This window comes from Rutidosis leptorrhynchoides, chromosome 9 (genome assembly GCF_046630445.1).
Source record: "Rutidosis leptorrhynchoides isolate AG116_Rl617_1_P2 chromosome 9, CSIRO_AGI_Rlap_v1, whole genome shotgun sequence".
Lineage (NCBI taxonomy): Eukaryota > Viridiplantae > Streptophyta > Magnoliopsida > Asterales > Asteraceae > Rutidosis > Rutidosis leptorrhynchoides.
Window position 1 is genome coordinate 68,685,001 of NC_092341.1, and position 8,837 is coordinate 68,693,837.

Genomic DNA, 8,837 nt, shown 5'->3' on the forward strand with positions numbered 1-8,837 from the left:
GTGTAAAAACTTGACACAATCAGTATTGTATTGTAACTCTGTTTCAATATTTTCCAAAACTTAAAACCCACAAATTACATGTAGAAAAGGGGCAGGTTAGACTTATTGGGTACCATCAAGAGTAAGTTTGAGTAACAATTTATCAATGAAACATAATCACTTATTATTATCGTATAAAGAGCATACGTCGGCAATTCATTGTCGATATGGACGCGAGCCTTCCTCATTATTCGTTATTATGTCATTTCATTCAATATAAACTCATATTTAATTTGTTTTTTTTCTGTGAAAAAGCTAACACTCATATTTAATTTGGTAGCAAAGGATGCTTTAAGTTAAGAAGATGCAAGTAACGATCCGACGGGATATGGGATTGCCCAACCTGTTTAAATACAGATGGTTATAATCCAGTTTGTGCTCCTTTTTTCAGGTTGTATACAGAGCTTCAATTGCATTTGGTGCTTTTTTTTCGTTACAGTAACGTATTTTATACTCACAGGTATCACAAACATTACACAAAGCTATATTAAAACTTCAATCAATAACTAAATACAAAGAAAACCTATAACCTAACATTTCCCAATTCGATTAAACTGAAGTTCCGTAACTTTGATTGACCGACACTCCAACAGAGGAGACATAATCAACGAAGCTACTTGAACCACTAGCCGACCGTTCAACCACGAAAAGAGCACTGTTTACCTAACCACCAGGTCAGGTTCATTACATATAATTCCTACTGTAATAATATTTACCTAATGAATAAACCAATTGAATATTATTTTTATTTTTATTTTTTTGGCGAAAAACGAATATTCATAGAGAAACGAGTTCGTTTTTCAAAGGAAAACGTCCTCAACAAAGAAAACAAAAGGATAAGAGGGAAACGGGGAAGCTCGCGCCTATAAAGCAATCAACTAAACAAAAAACTATTTATAAGCGAGCATCCCTAACATCCCGATAAAAAATATTACAAACATATTAACCAAACAAGTAGCAAATAATAAACGAAAGTACAAGGAACGAAACCAATTAAAGAAACACGATGTGGACCGTAACAATCAACCTCGAAGACCCGCCTTTTTTAATTTTCCATTGACCGTCTCTTTCAAAGAATTTTTTCCGGACCGATTCTCAATCTTGTACGAAAACACATTATTGGATCCATCACCCGGTGCCCTCTCCCCGGCCAACAGTGTCATCATAACATCGAATACCACAAAAGTCTCCGCAGACATATTTCCTCTCCCAAATGTTGATGAGCTACCATCTCTTCCATCATGAGGGCCCATAAACAAGTTTTGAATTGTGTCTCCGTATTTCAAGTCGTCGACGTTATCTTTAAGCTTATAAGCACCCGATGTGAAAGCCTCGGTCGCCTTCTTTCTAGACCTCGGGTTAACATCGCTAATTACACATCTTGAAACATCCTTATTCAAAACAAACCACGTTTTACAAAAACCGTCACATGGGGGAACCTCGCAATCACAATAACATCTTCCACTACGACCAATCAAAATCGGTTTTGTCCTTACACCATTCGATTGAACCTTTCTTTCTTCCAACAATTCTTCCTTCTTTTTCTTTTTCTCCTTCTTCAAGCGATCCAATCTAACTGCAAACGTGATGTTGTCATCATTCGACTCCGACACATCAAAAGAAATGTCATTGGCCCCATCGACTAGATCCTTAGGATGTTCGCTAGACTTCGAATTAACTTTGGACATTTTTATGTAGGCACACCCACTTATATCATTAAAAAAAGGAGCCAATATATATAAATCTCTTGAGCAAAGCTGGTGTTAGTGCATATTTTGTAATCCCTAGTTCCATGAACTTTAACGTTTTATTCGATCATGTTGTAACCTGTAATATTGTTAAACGTTGATTGTCGATGTGTTATTTTATATTTGTAAACGTTTAAATATAATTCGTAATATTACTCGACAGTCGGCCGACTGACATGGTCAGTCGACCGACTGTCATTCTCTGTCGACCGACTGTCATTCACTGTCGACCGACATAGGAACTGAGGTATTTAAGCCAAATTAATCTTCATTAATTTGGTTAACAACTCAGCACATCACACACACACGAAAAACACTTCTTGGTCGAGTCTCTCTCAATCTTCATGTCCAAATACCACAGAATGTCAGTCTAGGCTTCGTGTTTATCAAGATCTAGTCTTGGTTTGACTTGTACGAACCCGAAAACCCATAGATATTCGTTTAAGCTCTTTCTATTGTTATTCCGCCTCTAGATCGTGTTAGGTTGATTCTAAGATCCTCTCTCTCAGCGTCTATAAAGTGGTATCAGAGCTTTGGCTTGCTGAATCAATTGTTTTAAACGAGTTCTTGGTATATTTTTGGGTCAAAAAATTGGTTTTGGATTGAATTTTGTATACTTTTACGTTAAACCTTCGGTTTTGATTCTGGCTCTGAAAGAAAGTACAGTCGACCGACTTAGGAGACAATCGACCGATTTTCGTGTATTTCGACCGATTGTCATTAGTTCGACCGATTGTCTTTAAACCGACCGACATATGATAAACCGACCGACTTAAGTACTAAACCGACCGATTGAAGGAACATCGACCGATTGAAAAGGTACTACCATTTTCCTAAATGTAAACAGAACTTCGACCAAGTAATCATTGACAGTCGACCGACTGTAGTTGTTCATCGACCGACTGTAGTTGTTCATCGACCGACTGTATCTGTTCATCGACCGACTGTCACCAACAGTCGACCGACTTAGGATCAGATTCAACCTTAATCAAAATTTAAAATGTCTGATCAGGCAATGGCAATTACTTCCGGCGTTCAAAACATTTTACTATCTGATAGTGAATCAGGCAGTGCCAATCGTGCTCCTAGACTTGATAATACAAATGATTACATTAGATGGAGGGCTAGGTTCATGAATTACATTAGAGGCCTTGATCCTAGAATGTGGGATTTGATACAACATGAATATAAAGAGCCTTTAGGTACTGATGGTAATAGTAAAAAGTATGAAGATTATAACGTGACAGAAAAAGAAACATATGCCTTAGAATGTAGATGTTATGCTCAATTGACCCAGGGTTTAGACGGTGATATTTATCATCAATATCAAATGCACTTAACTTCATATTCTCTTTGGAATGCTATTAAGATAGGTGTCGAAGGAAATAAGGCGTATCGTGAAAAGAAAGCTAAAGTAATCAAAAGTGAATGGAAAAGGTTTGCTGCTCTAAGTCATGAAACGTTAGAAGAGACAATCATTCGCTATCGTCATCTTGTCTCTGAATTGGGTAACTTAGGTGTAGAAGTTACAGAACTGAAAGCTATCAAACAATTAACAGATGGTTTACCACACAAGTGGGATGCGTTTATTGAACAGATAGAAGACAGAGCTTCGTCTGCTGGTGAATCACTGACCCTAGATAAATTCACATCAAAATTGATGGTAAAGGACTTGGATATGGAAACCAAGAAGAAAAGTCTTGAGGGTCAACAGAGTCCTATAATTTACAAAGCTGGTACTTCTGGATTGAGCAATGTTCATGCTCCCTTACAAACAGCGTTTGTTTCTAATGAGAGTGCTGTAAATAGATCACAACCTGCTCAAAATGTGATGTTTCCAACCCAAGTAAATAAGCCTAGTAGTACAAATCAGTCCACCATTAGACAGGAACCAAAAACTGTAGTTCTCAACACTGAGAATTTAAGAACTAGGCCCCTTTCAGTTGTAGAGGAAGATATGGCTTTAGTTGCTTTGGTAGTTAATTCTTATAATGAAATGGTTGGTGGTCAAATTGGTAATGCTCATTTAGAAGCAGAAGATTATGAGCAGATTGATGAAGATGAACTTGAAAAGATGGATATCCTCTGGGCTATGGGTAGTGTGATTAGACGAGCGAAGAAATTTCTGAAAAGGACAGGTCAACAGAGCTTAGGTGTTACTAGAGATACTAAGTTAGGTTTTGATATGTCAAAAGTGAGATGTTTTAATTGCAATGAGTTAGGACACTTCAAAAGAACATGTACCAGGCCACAGAAAACTGGTTTTCACAACCCATTTCACAATCAGTATAATAAGACAAAGGTTGATGTGCCAGTTGAAACAACGAGCGGTGATACTATCAGAAATGATAAAGCAACAGGCTTAATTGCAACATATTCAGACGAAGGTTGTGATTGGACAGTATTTGCTGATGATGAAAATCATGCTAACGTTGCTAGAATGCCTAAGACTGAAGAAGAAACTGAAAGTGAGAAACAAGAAAGAGAGAAAGCTGGTTGTCTTGGTACTGCGAATGAATGCATGTGTTACATCTGCAAGATGGAAGCAAGAATTGAGCGAACTTATGCAATGATCAGATATGTTAGAAGAGGTGTTCTTAACAAGAGAGTGTATGAGAAGTTCAAATACGCAATGCACAATGATGGCGATGTATGGACGGATTACAGTAGTTCGTCTTCATCAGATGGAGAAACTATTGTAATAGATGATGTCAAGATTTCAGTTGAGTTGAATAATTCTGACTGTTCCAGTTCTAGTTCAGAATCTGAACCTGAATCAGAGACTGAAGAAAAGCAGTATGCGTTCATGGCAAACACATCAAGTGACTCTAAGGTACAAACTGAATTTCCTTTGTTATGTAACGATTGTGCTGATCATAAGTTAGAAATTGCTAAACTTGAATCCATAGTTTCTAAACTGAATGATATCCCCTTAGGATGTATATACTGTCCCGAAGTAAAACAGGAACTTAGGATTGTTAAAGCAGCTTATCTTGAGGTAAAAGGCCTATACGAGACTAATTTAACTCAGTTTAACAATAAAAAGGAATTCAGGGAGACAATCAAAACTCTAGAAAATCAAGTTCATGATTTAAGAGCTACAATTTCAGGTGACCAAAAGGCCATAATGATGTACTTAAATCAACTTGAATGTGCTAAGAGAGAAAAGGAAGAGTTTAAGATTAAGTATGAGTCAGAAAAGGCTAGAAATGACACTTGGCAGCGAATGTCATATGTCATTGACTATACTGTCTATAACAAGAATGATGGTAAAAAGGGTTTAGGTTATAAAGAGTGTCCTCCTCCTCTTAGGAATGAGTACATTAATAAACCTTCTGATTCTTGCCTTAGTGAAATCCTAAGTGTTAAGCCTGTAGAGAATGAAAAATCAGACAGCACTAAGCCGATTGTTGAATACTTAGCTGAAGACAGTAAATCTGATTCAGAGTATGAAAAAGTTTCAGAGTTTGTGACACCAAAATCCAAACCAATTACTATCCTGAAAAATCCATTGAATGCTAGTAAGGCTAGTGAAAGCGGACAACCCACACCTAGAAAACAAGTAAACTCTAGGAACGCTAATGGAAAGAAAATATTTCAGACACCTGTCAAGTATCAGCAGGGACTCAACCTAGATAAAGAATATGTTCTTACACAAGCACCTGAAGAAATATTTAATAAAAGGAGCCCTAATACTAACAATGTGCCTAAATATGTGCATCCTAACCGTCGACCAGGCTTGAAACATCATGTTGAGAAGCCTATGCCACCCATGAAACAGTCTTTTCCCAATAAGCATCTGAGTTCAAAAACACGTACAAAAGAAACTCAAAACTGTAATAAATGTGGGAAAAAGGGTCACTGTGCTGTTAACTGTCAATAGCGTTGGAAAACACCAAAAAGAAAATCTGACACTGAAAAGAAAACTACACACTATGCTTCTAGTTCCAGTTCCATAGGTACTTCAAGTAATAGTTCAAAAGGTTTTATAAACCAAAGTCAAATTCTATTGCTAATTCATCCACAAGGGTACAGTCAGGTGTGAATAAATTTTTTCAAACGAATGACTATTATGAGAAATCTGTTGGTAAACGTACCGTTTGGAAGCCTAAAATCGAGACAAAGGTTGTTGACAAGTCCAATGATCCATCGGGATCAAAGGGTCAATGGATGGATGTGCAAGTTATTGGTGTCGATGGGAAACCCACTGCCATTTGGGCATGGGTGTCCATCTCAAACTAACTTCTTTTCTTGTTGTGCAGGTCGCCTACGATCCGAGTAGAAATACCTGGATTGTTGATAGTGGGGCGTCCCGGCACATGACAGGAAATATGTCCTTACTTTCTAATGTCAAATCAGTAAATGGAGGATCTGTTTCTTTTGCAGGAGATGAAGGAGGTTTTATTACAGCTCAGGGTGTGATTGCTAATGCTAATGTTAGTTTTGATAAAGTGAATTTTGTGAAGCAGATGTCAAATAATCTGCTGTTAGTTTCGCAAGTAGCAGATAAAAAGCATAAGGTTGCCTTTGATGATCAAAGATGCTACATTTTGAAGAAAGAGTATGTAATACCGGAAGAGATGATTCTTATGACAGCTCCCAGAAATAAAGATTTGTATATTTTGGATATGTCAACAGCCCATGTTAAAGCTGCAACAGGTCATCAAGCTTTCATATCCAAAGCTACAGAACAAGAATCAATTTCATGGCACAAGCGTATGGGTCATTTGAGCTTGAGAAAGATGAACAATCTTGTTCATAATAATATGATTGAGGGAGTAAATGTTAAGAGTTTTCAAATTCCTGAAGGATGTCTTCCGTGTAAGAAAGGGAAACAGACTAAAAAGTCACATGCAACAAAGAAACATCATTCAATTGTTGTTCCTCTAGAGTTGTTACATATGGATCTCTTTGGTCCGATTAATCGAACAAGCATCTCTGGAGATTCATATTGTTTGGTAGTGACTGATGAATACTCACGATACTCTTGGGTAGTGATGTTAAAGAAGAAGTCTGACACGGTTGACAATATAAAGTTGTTGTTTTTGAAGCTGGAATCTTTGTACAAGTTAAAGGTTAGGAAGACTCGAACAGATAATGGTACTGAATTCAAGAATCAGCAGATGGAGAGTTTCTGCAATGAGAAAGGCATTCAACAACAGTTCAGTCCAGCTTATACTCCGCAATCAAATGGTATTGCTGAAAGACGTAACAGAACGTTAATTGAAACTGCGAGAACTATGTTAGCCGACTCAAGTTTACCAGTTAACTTCTGGAGTGAAGCTGTGGCTACAGCATGTTATACAATGAACCGATTGTTAGTAGTCAAGAGACATGGAAAGACTTGCTATGAATTGCTACATAAAAGGAAGCCTAACATTAAACATTTCGAACCCTTTGGTGCACCGTGTTCAATCATGATACGAGATACTGGAGGAAAATTTAATCCTAAGGCTGTTCCTGGTATATTTCTTGGTTATGGGAATCCAAACAAAAGAGTTTTCAACACTGTATCTAAACGTGTTGAAGAACATTTCGAAGTAGATGTTCAAAGAAATGCTGCTATTCCTGCTGGGAAAGGTTTTTCATGGCAGTTTGATTATGAAAATTTGTTTGATTCTTTTGGTCTTCCGTCTGTTGCTACTGATGATGAAGTTATTGCAAGATTACTGAATGAAATGCAGACGTCTCCATCACAAATGGTTCCGAAATCTCAAACGGCACCACAACATCACCCAGTGCCGCAACAACAACTTGTTCAAGATGATGAAGAATCCGGTGATTATCAAGATGATCCATCTTATGATGGATCTGATTCTGAAGAGGAGTCACAACCTATAGACAGTGGCGAAAGTGTTCATAATCTGCCACAAAATGTAGAAGTTCAGGAAGAACAACCAGAACCTGAAGGTGTTCGTATATCATCACGAACAGTTGTCCTACCTCGACACTTAGATGATTTTATTGTTGATTCGAAAGGAGTTTCTGGAGCACCATCAAATGATGCCTCAACGTCTGAAAATCAGAAAGCTTCAACTGAGAATGTTATGCAAGCTTTCTATTCTTCACTAAATAGGTCAGGCAAACTCTTCTTACATGCATATTCATGCTTTGTGTGTCAAATTGAACCAAATTCTGTTGAGGAAGCTCTTCTTTATGATGATTGGGTAGATGCCATGCAAGAAGAGCTTTTGCAATTCAAGCATTTAGGAGTATGGAAACTAGTGACTCCGCCTCATGGTTGCAAACCTTATGGGCTTCGATGGGTATGGAAGAATAAAAAAGACGAGCAAGGTATTGTAATTCGAAATAAAGCTAGATTGGTTGTGAAGGGATATCAGCAGATCCCTGATATAGATTATGATGAAGTATTTGCACCAGTGGCTAGACTTGAGGCAATTCGAATATTTTTGGCATTCGCATCTTTTAAAGGCTTCAAGGTCTATCAAATGGATGTCAAAAGCGCCTTTTTGTATGGGACTCTCAATGAGACCGTGTTTGTTAAACAACCACCGGGTTTTACAGATCCACACTCTCCAGAAAAGGTATATCGTCTAGAAAAAGCACTGTATGGGCTTCATCAAGCTCCAAGAGCGTGGTATGGTACGTTGTCCAACTATATGATTGATAATGGTTTCAGAAGAGGTGTCATCGATCAGACACTTTTCATCAAAGAAAAGGGCAAGCATATAATGCTAGTACAGGTGTACGTGGATGATATTATCTTTGGATCTACAGATAAGACGATGGTGGATGATTTTGAGGAGGTAATGCAGAAACGGTTCAAGATGAGTTCAATGGGAACTATCAAATTCTTCCTTGGTATTCAGGTTGTACAAACAAATCAGGGTATCTTTTTACATCAGACAAAATATGTATCAGATATTCTGAAAAGATTCAAAATGGAAGATGAGCGTCCTGCAAGGACGCCGCTATCGGTGAATCACGGGATTACACCGGATAAGGAAGGTGATAAGGTTGATCAAACCTTATATAGAGCCATCATTGGTTCGTTGATGTATCTAACAGCGTCTCGCCCTGATATCATGT